Below are 12,032 nucleotides of genomic sequence, written 5' to 3' on the forward strand. Positions count from 1 at the left end.
TGGGAAAGAGGCAAGAGGAGATTGGAACTTGTGACAGAGGTAATATAGAGTGAAATAGGCATATTAGTATTATTTAGCTTTTGATATTCAAAAAAACAATTATGCAATTGTATACATTTTCAATCCAGATATTGTTCTAAGAAAGGATCTCTCAAACTTCTTTTTTCTCCACTTAGTATCTCAATTATCACCTAGCTGATAGTATTAAGTGCACAGAAGTACATAGTGCAGGAGAATGTTCTAGTACCCTCTTAAATTTTAGCTGAGATGGAAAGAGGGGATGTTTTAGGGCATTCAAAGAGAGCACAATTCTTCATTGCCTCCAAGGAAGGTTATGAAAGTGAAAGAAGAGAGAAGAGATTAGATAATCAGGCAGATTCCGAATTTCTACCTTTCTACTCTGGATTGAAAGGAACAAAGTATGATTGGGGAAATGAGGAGAGGAATAATCGCCTACAGTGGTCTAGCATTCTCCTCCAGCTTCTCCTTGAAATTATGAAAATAATCCACATTTCAAGCTTCTCTATGTTAATCTAGGCGACAATCCAGATGAGATTAGACCAAGGTAGAGTTTTAGTGTTAACTCTCCTGAGCCAAAATAAGTGCTTTTTAGTGACATTGAGTTCTGGGGTAAGAGCCATTAGGCTTGTGGCGGTGTCATGTGGACAGACTGGGGTGACCCTGCAGTGGAGGTTGGGGGACCTCTGGGCCACTGAGGTGGATAGAGAAAAACAGTTACAGATTTTGATATATGAAACCAGTTAATTCAGTTCTGGAGGAGAACATCAAGTCTGGAAGGGAGCATTTACTGAATAAAAAGTAAATACATAAAATTAAAAGAGACACTACAAATATATCGTTTTTAGATTTCCACATTAGAAAATGGCAGAAAAAGCAATGGTGACTGGACCAGTGATATTGTCAAGCAAACCAACTGATGCAAGCAGCACGTCACCAAAGTCCAGGATAAATTCTCCCTTATTCTAAATCATAAGGATGCATAGCCCCGTGTCTGTCATCCTGAGCTCCCTGTCTCAGTCCCATAATGCTGCCATAACAAAATGCCCTAGACTAGGTAATTTATAAACCATAGAAATTTATTTCTTACAGCTGGGAAGGCCAAGATATAAGCACTTGAAGGTTTGCTATTTGGTTAGGACCCAATCTCTTCTTCCAAGATGGTGCCTTGTTGGTGCAGCCTCACATGGCAGAAGGGAAAAAAGGGGTGAATAGCTCTCTTGCACCTGTTTTATATGGGAATTAACACCACTAATGAGGTGTAATGATAACACCGAGTGTCAACTTGATTGGATTGAAGGATACAAAGTATTGTTCCTGGGTGTGTATATGAGGGTGTTGTCAAAGGAGATTGACATTTGTCAGTGGACTCAGAAAGGCAGACCCACTGTCAATTTGGGCAGGCACAATCTAATCAGCTGCTGGTGTGGCCAGAATAAAAGCAGGCAGAAGAACATGGAAAGACTAGGCTGGTTTAGTCTGCTGGGCTACATCTCTGTCCCATGCTGGATGCTTCTTGCCCTTGGACAGTGGACTCCAGGTTCTTCAACTTTGGGACTCAGACAGGCATTCTTTCTTCCCAGCTTGCAGATGGCCTATTGTGGGACCTCATCTTGTGACCGTGTGAATCAATACTCCTTAATAAACTATCCTTTTATATACATCTATCCTATTAGTTCTGTCCCTCTACAGAACCCTGACTAATACATGAGGGTACCTGACTTAATCACCTCCTAAAAGCCCCACCTCTTAATAATATCACTTTGGTGAATACATTTCAACATATGAATTTTGCCGAGACATATTCAGACTCTCAGAGGCCATTGAAAGAAGAAGAAACAGAAGTAAGGGTGAATTATAAAGGGTAACAATACCCTTTCATTTAAAAAGGAATGAGTGCTACTTGAAGGAACTTTTAAAATTATCACATTGATTTAACTTTAAGTCAAATTAAACATTCAGGTGAGTTTTTCCACCTTAGTACTAGACACATGCTTTGATGAATGTCCAGGTGCATGGTAAACAAAATAAAGAAATTATGCACAACTGGAATGGTAGGGAAGCTATATTTTGTGACTTTGCTTCCAGGTCACAATTGTAATTTATAAAAGTCTCTTTGATATAATTTCTTCATATAGACACCTAAGTTATGTTTATACACTACAAATAGTAAAGCATAAACTTTTTAAATTATAGTAACCAAAGGTATGGAAAGAACATGAACCATAGTTAACAAATATATTCATAAGACTCACATTACCTTATTGCTTAAAAATTTCTGTGTGCCAATTGTTAAGTTATCTATTGTAACTAATTATTTATTTACAATGGCTATTAAATATTCCATAAGTGCTCTGCTCTGTCATGGGCTCTAAAAGATTCAATAATAAGTCCTCACTCTTGGGGAACTTTTTATTTAAAGCAAAATTTGAGTGCTCATAAAATTAGAAGTACCCCTCCTGAATACATCTGTATTACTTACATCAGGAGTTTCAATTACTTGGATATTAACTCTAAGAAATATTAATAGATAATATAAAATATTGTTCAAATAATTGTTTTAGAAACTCAAGAGAAATATTACCATAGATTAACTTTAGAAATTCATAGGTTATTTGCACATACAAATCGTGAAAAAGTTAGATTGAGGGAGATATGAGGGAAAGCAAGAATGGAGAGTGGCGTAAGTGTAGCATGGAAACTGGCTGAAAGTAAAATCTGTGTTTGGAATGAATAAGCAAGCACAAAGAAAGTAGGAATATTCAGAAGTTATTTATTATGAACAATTATATTATTGAATAATTTCATTTACTTGTATGTAACTTGTCTCAGAGCTAGTAAAATAGAAGATATGTTATGGACTGAATGTTTGTGTCCCTCCCACCCCACAAATTCATGTGTTCAAATCCTTACACCCAATATGTTGGTATTAGGAGGTGGGGCCTTTGGGAGGTAATTAGGTCATAAGGGTAAATCCTTCAGGAATTGAATTAATTCCCCAATAAGAAGGTCCAGAGAGCTCTTTAATTCTTTTTCTACAATCTTCTATTTGGGGATACAAAGAGAAGTCTGCTGTTTCCAACCTGGAAGAGGATATTCACCAGAACCTAAGCATGCATCCTGAACACAGACTTCCAGGCTCCAGAATTTTGAAAAATGAATGTTTGCTGTTCAAACCACCTACTTTATGGAAATTGTTATAGCAATCCGAACTTACTAAGAGATCTTTACTTGAACTCAGATGTTTTAGTTTCCTGACGTAAGCACTTTGCAAAACTGAAAGACTAGGACAATGTCAAATGAAAGTGGGCATTGAATGTCAGATTGAAGGGGTTAGACTTAATGAAATTAGAAATGTGGTAACATAAACAGATCTGCATATCAGTAGCTTCTGCTGGAGTTTATATTTGGAAGGCATGATGAAAAAAGAAAATATAAGTAATACAGCGTCAACATAAATGTTAAAGCTACCAAACATATGTGAAAATAATATACGCATTTTGAAAGTGTTATTTGAATTGTTTTCTAAAATTCAAAATGGATGTTACTTTCCAAAGTCTTAAACGTGCGATTAAAATTAACAGTTCTATAAGAAGAAAGAAGAGGAACTCAGGATGGCCATGGCTGTGTATTTAGGATTATTTGTCTGTCCACTCCAAGAGTATGGATTAATGATGGTTTAATTTCAGCATGCTCAGGGACCAAGGGCCCAGTATTTGGAAAGTTAAGAATTTAGGAGAATTTTTCAGGTGCCATTATATTAAGAACAATGCATGTGATTCAAGATAGAGTAGGAAGAGTTGGCATAATGAACAGAACCACCCACTTAACTAAATGAAGGATGGCCCTAGAATTGCAGCATATGTGTTAATTATAATGCTAATCAAGTTTATCCCAATCATCTATGATGGAGAAGATTGAGCACTATAATAGTTAACCTCTGGTTGGAGGACAGTAGTGAAATCCAAAAACCAGAGCACTATAATAGTTAACCTCTGGTTTGAGGACAGTAGTGAAATCCAAAAACCAGAGATCAGGTTAAGATTATTATCTAAAAAGAACACCAAGACTCACATTCTCCTTCATAACCCATAGCCGAGATTTATTAGCGCAGATCACTAAGCAATTCCCTGAGGAGAAAAACAAATTAGGGGTAGAGATCAAAGGAACACTTGCAGAAATCAATGACAGTGATTTTCAACAGCATAGTATAGAAGTATAGGTATTTGGTGGTTATATTGGAGAAGTCACATCTTTGGGCCACTGCTGTTGAGGTAGTATACATGGTAACTTGAGGGTAAGGAGGAAATTCAGCCATCCAACTAATGTCGATTTGAGGGCATTGAGCAAATATGGGATTATGTGACTATTTTTCCTTTTGGAATGCCCAAATCCTTTAGTGGAGGGGAGGAGAATATTTAATTAAAAAAATAAACAACTGACAGAATTTTTACAAACCAGGGATGAAGTTTTTCCCCATATTTTAATGCCTGGCATAACTATTTCAGAGAACTTTCTAGAAAAATAGAATTTTGAGAGAGACTAAAGTACTTAGGATATGGTATAAAACACCTTGCAGCACACAGAACATTTCCACACTGTTGGAGAGCATTGAATGTCATGCCATAGGGAGAGAGGCTTTAGAAAACAATATCTTTAGGCCGGGCGCGGTGGCTCAAGCCTGTAATCCCAGCACTTTGGGAGGTCGAGATGGGCGGATCACGAGGTCAGGAGATCGAGACCATCCTGGCGAACACGGTGAAACCCCGTCTCTACTAAAAAGTACAAAAAACTAGCTGGGCGAGGTGGCGGGCGCCTGTAGTCCCAGCTACTCCGGAGGCTGAGGCAGGAGAATGGCGTAAACCCGGGAGGCGGAGCTTGCAGTGAGCTGAGATCCGCCCACTGCACTCCAGCCCGGGCGACAGAGCGAGACTCCATCTCAAAAAAAAAAAGAAAAAAAAAAAAAAAGAAAACAGTATCTTTAGAACCTCTAGAAAATAAATAAAATGACACAAAACTAATGTGCCCGAGTGGTTTGACACTAACAGATTAATAAAACTGGCAGAGATTGCCCTGTGCTTTCAAAATGTTATACGTAAATTTAATAAATAGTTCATGGAAAATAACATTCCCAACTGGCCTTAGTAATGTCTTCGCATGAAAGATTCCTCACAAGACTAGACAAGCACTGAATTTCCTAGATTTGAGAATCAACCTGAATTGTGGCAAAACGGCAATCATTTAAAAGGCATTTGTTTATTGATCAAATACATATAATATTTGATAGGTATATTTCTGGATGTTACCGGTGATGGTATAATATAAGAAAATCCCAGTACGCTCATATTTTCTTAGGCTTATAGTTCTATTTGCAACATTTGCACTTTTGTGTTTTATTAAAGTTTGCTTACATTTGAGGCAGTATAATGTATGTCAAATCTTTTGTGAAAATATATAGCTAACTTGAATATACCCTTAGGCAGAATTAGTCTAATGGAGAAAGAATAAAGGACTATGCAGTTAGATGACAAAAGAAGTATGAAAAGAAATTATGAATAAATTATGAAAAGAAATTATGAATTTTGGAAGAAATTATGAATATCAAATATGTTTAAATCTACCGGACACTTATATTCACAAAATGATCTCAGCATTGCTTTAATCATTTGGCATCAATATTAACAGTTCTATAATATTTGATAACTGCCATTTTTCCATTTCTTCTACTAATAACTTAGAAATAAATGTTAATTAAATGTACATCATTCAGCACATATCATTTTATTTTCTTATTCTTCATCAATTAAGTTTGAATCCTGAGACCTTGTTGCAATTCAATAGTATTTTTAAGACATCTTTAAATTTTTAATGTACACAATCATATCATTTATGAAGAAAGACAGTGTTACTTTTTATTTTTCAGTTTTCATGACTTACATTTCTTCTTCTTGCCCTCCAATACAAGGTTGAGTAAAAGCGATACAAACGGACATTCTTGCCTAGTTAAATGAGCTTACATTCCTTGAACAAATATAATTTAATTAAAATTGATTTTCTTACTTTAAAAAATATTGCTGGATTTAGTTGCTAAAAACTCATTTACAATTTTAGCATTCATGAGAAAGACTGGCATATAATATTTTTTCTTGTAATATCACGTCATTTGAGATCACTGTTATGTTGGCTTTTTGAAACAAGCTGGAAAATAGATTATCTTTTTCTTAATCTCAGGCAGTGTAATTGATTCTTACTTCCCTATTCTCTGAGTTTAGGTTATTACTTTAAGGATTTACTGTGGAGCCTTCTGGTCATGGTGTTTCCTTGTTGAAAAGAAATTGAATTATTAAATTCATTAATAAATAAAGGTCTAATATATTTTTAAAATGTCTTCCTTTGTTAGTTTGGGTAACTTCTGTATATTTTAAAGAAATTTTTTCTTTTCATTTAAATTTTCAAACTTATTGTCAGAAATTTACTTAAATGATCTCATTAAATTTAGTGTCTTCTAGAATCTCTGGTGCTATCCTTTTTACATTCATAACACAACATATATTTTTCTTTTTTTCTCTTGGTCCTTCTTAGTAGGGTCTTTACAATTTTATTGTTTCCTAACTTTAGGCAATTTTTTCTATTAGCTATTTCTTACCTTATTGTTTTATGGTTTTAACTATTTTCTAGTGTACATTTTTAAAGGTACAAGTTTCTTTTTAATCACAGCTTTAGCCAGATCCCACAACTTTTGATTGTTCTGATATTTTTAAAGAAATTTCCACTGGAAGTTCTCTTTGATGAGTGGGTAAGAACTGTATTGTTTATTTCCCAAATATTTAGAGATTTTTGAACTATCTTACTTTTTTCTTGCTTAATTTTATTGTGCTCTGCATGTTCTTGAAGTGTGCTAACATTTGTTACTTGAATATGCAACGTGCCAGTATACATAAATGTTCCAAAACACAAGAAAATGATTTCCCTCCTGAAATTTTTGAGTAAAGCATTCATATAAGTCAATTAGGTGAAGTCACATAAACTTTTTCAAATAGTCTACATCTATGCCTTCTGTTTTCTCAGTTATTGAAAAGGATATATTAGCCCACACCAAGTTATACATTTACATATGTATCCTTTTAGCTCTCTTAATTCTTAACTCATTTATGTTTAGAATATGATTTTAGATGTTAAAATTTGTGTATCTCCCTAGTGGATTGGCTCCTATATCATTAAGAAATTATTCCTTTTTATTGTTAGTAATGACCCTTGCTTTAAAGTCAATTTTCTTTCTATTAGTTGTTTATTTTGTATCTTTTTCCTTAGGCTTACAGTTTGTAAATTGTATTATAATTAAGAGACGTCTCTTGAAAGAATATAACAGAGCATTGTTTTAAAATCCAGCCTAAAAGTCTTTGTCTTTATTAGAGTGTTTTGTCCATTTGCATGTGTTTGAGTTTAAATCTATAATCTTATTGTTTCTTATTGATTGTGTCACTTGTTCCATACTCAATTTTCTCTCCTTTTTTGACCTTATTTAGAGTTAATTAGGATTTTTGTTAAATATTTTTCCCCTTTATTACTACGTTATTTATACATTCTACAACTATTATTTTGAGAGTTTCTTGGAGATTACAATATGCAATGTTAACTTACCTAAATTATTGTATTCAATAATATATTAACTATATACCAAATGATCATAAAACAGACCCATGCACCACAAAGTTGATTCACAGACAAACAGTATTGATATCACCCGGGTGCTTGCTAAAACTGCAGAATGCTCAGGCCTCACCCTAGACTTACTATATCAGACCTGGTAGTTTTATACGAATTCGGATGTGTTTTATGTACGTTAAAATTGAATAGCATTACTTTGGACAATATTAACTCTAATTATCCTCATTCTTGCCTTTTTCAGTTATTGTGGCTATATAATTTAATTCTAAAATATATTACAATTCTACAAGTCGTTATTATTATTAATTTATTAGCAAATAGGTCTAACCATCTGTTTACCACTACATTAGATTTAATCACATATTCAACCTCTTATTTATTTATTTATTTATTTTGTATACCTCCCTAATACTCTTTCTTTTTTTTTTTTTTTAATTATACTTTAAGTTCTAGGGTACATGTGCATAACATGCAGGTTTGTTACATATGTATACTTGCGCCATGTTGGTGTGCTGCACCCATCAACCCGTCAGCACCCATCAACTCGTCATTTACAACAGGTATAACCCCCAATGCATTCCCTCCACCCTCCCGCCTCCCCGTGATAGGCCCCGGTGTGTGATGTTCCCCTTCCCAAGTCCAAGTGATCTCATTGCTCAGTTCCCACCTATGAGTGAGAACATGCAGTGTTTGGTTTTCTGTTCTTGCAATCATTTGCTGAGAATGATGGTTTCCAGCTGCATCCATGTCCCTACAAAGGACACAAACTCATCCTTCTTTATGGCTGCATAATATTCCATGGTATATATGTGCCACATTTTCTTAATCCAGTCTGTCACTGATGGACATTTGGGTTGATTCCAAGTCTTTGCTATTGTGAATAGTGCCGCAATAAACATACATGTGCATGTGTCTTTATAGCAGCATGATTTATAATCCTTTGGGTATATACCCAGTAATGGGATGGCTGGGTTATATGGTACATCTAGTTCTAGATCCTTGCGGAATCATCATACTGTTTTCCATAATGATTGAACTAATTTACAATCCCACCAACAGTGTAAAAGTGTTCCTATTTCTCCACATCCTCTCCAGCACCTGTTGTTTCCTGACTTTTGAATGATCGCCATTCTAACTGGTGTGAGATGGTATCTCATTGTGGTTTTGATTTGCATTTCTCTGATGGCCAGTGATGATGAGCATTTTTTCATGTGTCTGTTGGCTGTATGAATGTCCTCTTTTGAGAAAAGTCTATTCATATCCTTTGCCCACTTTTTGATGGGGTTGTTTGTTTTTTTCTTGTAAATTTGTTTGAATTCTTTGTAGGTTCTGGATATTAGTCCTTTGTCTGATGAGTAGATTGCAAAAATTTTCTCCCATTCTGTAGGTTGCCTGTTCACTCTGATGGTAGTTTCTTTTCTTGTGCAGAAGCTCTTTAGTTTAATGAGATCCCATTTGTCAATTTTGGCTTTTGTTGCCATTGCTTTTGATGTTTTAGACATGAAGTCCTTGCCCATGCCTATGTCCTGATTGGTATTACCTAGGTTTTCTTCTAGGGTTTTTATGATATTAGGTCTACCATTTAAGTCTCTAATCCATCTCGAATTAATTTTCGTATAAGGAGTAAGGAAAGGATCCAGTTTCAGCTTTCTATTTATGGCTAGCCAATTTTCCCAGTACCATTTATTAAATAGGGAATCCTTTCCCCATTTCTTGTTTTTCTCAGGTTTATCAAAGATCAGATGGCTGTAGATGTGTGGTATTTTTTCTGAGGACTCTGTTCTGTTCCATTGGTCTATATCTCTGTTTTGGTACCAGTACCATGCTGTTTTGGTTACTGTAGCCTTGTAGTGTAGTTTGAAGTCAGGTAGCGTGATGCCTCCAGCTTTGTTCTTTTGACTTAGGATTGTCTTGGAGATGCGGGCTCTTTTTTGGTTCCATATGAACTTTAAAGCAGTTTTTTCCAATTCTGTGAAGAAACTCATTAGTAGCTTGATGGAGATGGCATTGAATCTATAAATTACCTTGGGCAGTATGGCCATTTTCATGATATTGATTCTTCCTATCCATGAGCATGGTATGTTCTTCCATTTGTTTGTGTCGTCTTTTATTTCACTAAGCAGTGGTTTGTAGTTCTCCTTGAAGAGGTCCTTTACATCCCTTGTAAGTTGGATTCCTAGGTATTTTATTCTCTTTGAAGCAATTGTGAGTGGAAGTTCATTCATGATTTGGCTCTCTGTCTGTTACTGGTGTATAAGAATGCTTGTGATTTTTGCACATTAATTTTGTATCCTGAGACTTTGCTGAAGTTGTTTATCAGCTTAAGGAGATTTTCGGTTGAGACAATGGGGTTTTCTAAATATACAATCATGTCATCTGCAAAGAAGGACAATTTGACTTCTTCTTTTCCTAACTGAATCCGCTTGATTTCTTTCCCTTGCCTGATTGCCCTAGCCAGAACTTCCAACACTGTGTTGAATAGGAGTGGTGAGAGAGGGCATCCCTGTCTTGTGCCAGATTTCAAAGGGAATTTTTCCAGTTTTTGCCCATTCAGTATGATATTGGCTGTGGGTTTGTCAAAAATAGCTCTTATTATTTTGAGATACGTTCCGTCAATACCAAATTTATTGAGCGTTTTTAGCATGAAGGGCTGTTGAATTTTGTCAAAGGCCTTTTCTGCATCTATTGAGGTAATCATGTGGTTTTTGTCTTTGGTTCTTTTTATAGGCTGGATTAAGTTTATTGATTTGCAAATGTTGAACCAGCCTTGCATCCCAGGGATGAAGCCCACTTGATCTTGGTGGATAAGTTTTTTGATGTGCTGCTGGATCCGGTTTGCCAGTATTTTATTGAGGATTTTTGCATCGATGTTCATCAGGGATATTGGTCTAAAATTCTCTTTTTTTGTTGTTGTGTCTCCGCCAGGCTTTCGTATCAGGATGATGTTGGCTTCATAAAATGAGTTAGGGAGGATTCTCTTTTTTCTATTGATTGGAATAGTTTCAGAAGGAATGGTACCAGCTCCTCCTTGTACCTCTAGTAGAATTCAGCTGTGAATCCATCTGGTCCTGGACTTTTTTTGGTTGGTAGGCTATTAATTATTGCCTCAATTTCAGAGCCTGTTATTGGTCTATTCAGGGATTCAACTTCTTGCTGGTTTAGTCTTGGAAGAGTGTAAGTGTCCAGGAAATTATCCATTTCTTCTAGATTTTCTACTTTATTTGCGTAGAGGTGTTTATAGTATTCTCTGATGGTAGTATGTATTTCTGTGGGGTCGGTGGTGATATCCCCTTTATCATTTTTTATTGCATCTATTTGATTCTTCTCTCTTTTCTTCTTTATTAATCTTGCTAGCGGTCTGTCAATTTTGTTGATCTTTTCAAAAAACCAACTCCTGGATTCATTGATATTTTGGAGGGTTTTTTGTGTCTCTATCTCCTTCAGTTCTGCTCTGATCTTAGTTATTTCTTACCTTCTACTAGCTTTTGAATGTGTTTGCTCTTGCTTCTCTAGTTGTTTTAATTGCGATGTTAGAGTGTCAATTTTAGATCTTTCCAGCTTTCTCTTGTGGGCATTTAGTGCTATAAATTTCCCTCTACACACTGCTTTAAATGTGTCCCAGAAATTCTGGTATGTTGTATCTTTGTTCTCATTGGTTTCAAAGAACATCTTTATTTCTGCCTTCATTTCGTTATGTACCCAGTAGTCATTCAGGAGCAGGTTATTCAATTTCCATGTAGTTGAGTGGTTTTGATTGAGTTTCTTAGTCCTGAGTTCTAGTTTGATTGCACTGTGGTCTGAGAGACAGTTTGTTATAATTTCTGTTCTTGTACATTTGCTGAGGAGTGCTTTACTTCCAATTATGTGGTCAATTTTGGAATAAGTGTGATGTGGTGCCGAGAAGAATGTATATTCTGTTGATTTGGGGTGGAGAGTTCTGTAGATGTCTATTAGGTCTGCTTACTGCAGAGATGAGTTCAATTCCTGAATATCCTTGTTAAGTTTCTGTCTCATTGATCTGTCTAATGTTGACAGTGGTGTGTTGAAGTCTCCCAGTATTATTGTATGGGAGTCTAAGTCTCTTTTTAAGTCTCTAAGACTTGCTTTATGAATCTGGGTGCTCCTGTATTGGGTGCATATATATTTAGGATAGTTAGCTCTTCCTGTTGAATTGATCCCTTTACCATTATGTAATGACCTTCTTTCTCTCTTTTGATCTTTGATGGTTTAAAGTCTGTTTTATCAGAGACTAGGATTGCCACCTCTGCTTTTTTTTGTTCTCCATTTGCTTGGTAGCTCTTCCTCCATCCCTTTATTTGGAGCCTATGTATGTCTCTGCATGTGAG

Source organism: Chlorocebus sabaeus, chromosome 7 (genome assembly GCF_047675955.1).
Source record: "Chlorocebus sabaeus isolate Y175 chromosome 7, mChlSab1.0.hap1, whole genome shotgun sequence".
NCBI classification, from domain to species: Eukaryota; Metazoa; Chordata; class Mammalia; order Primates; family Cercopithecidae; genus Chlorocebus; species Chlorocebus sabaeus.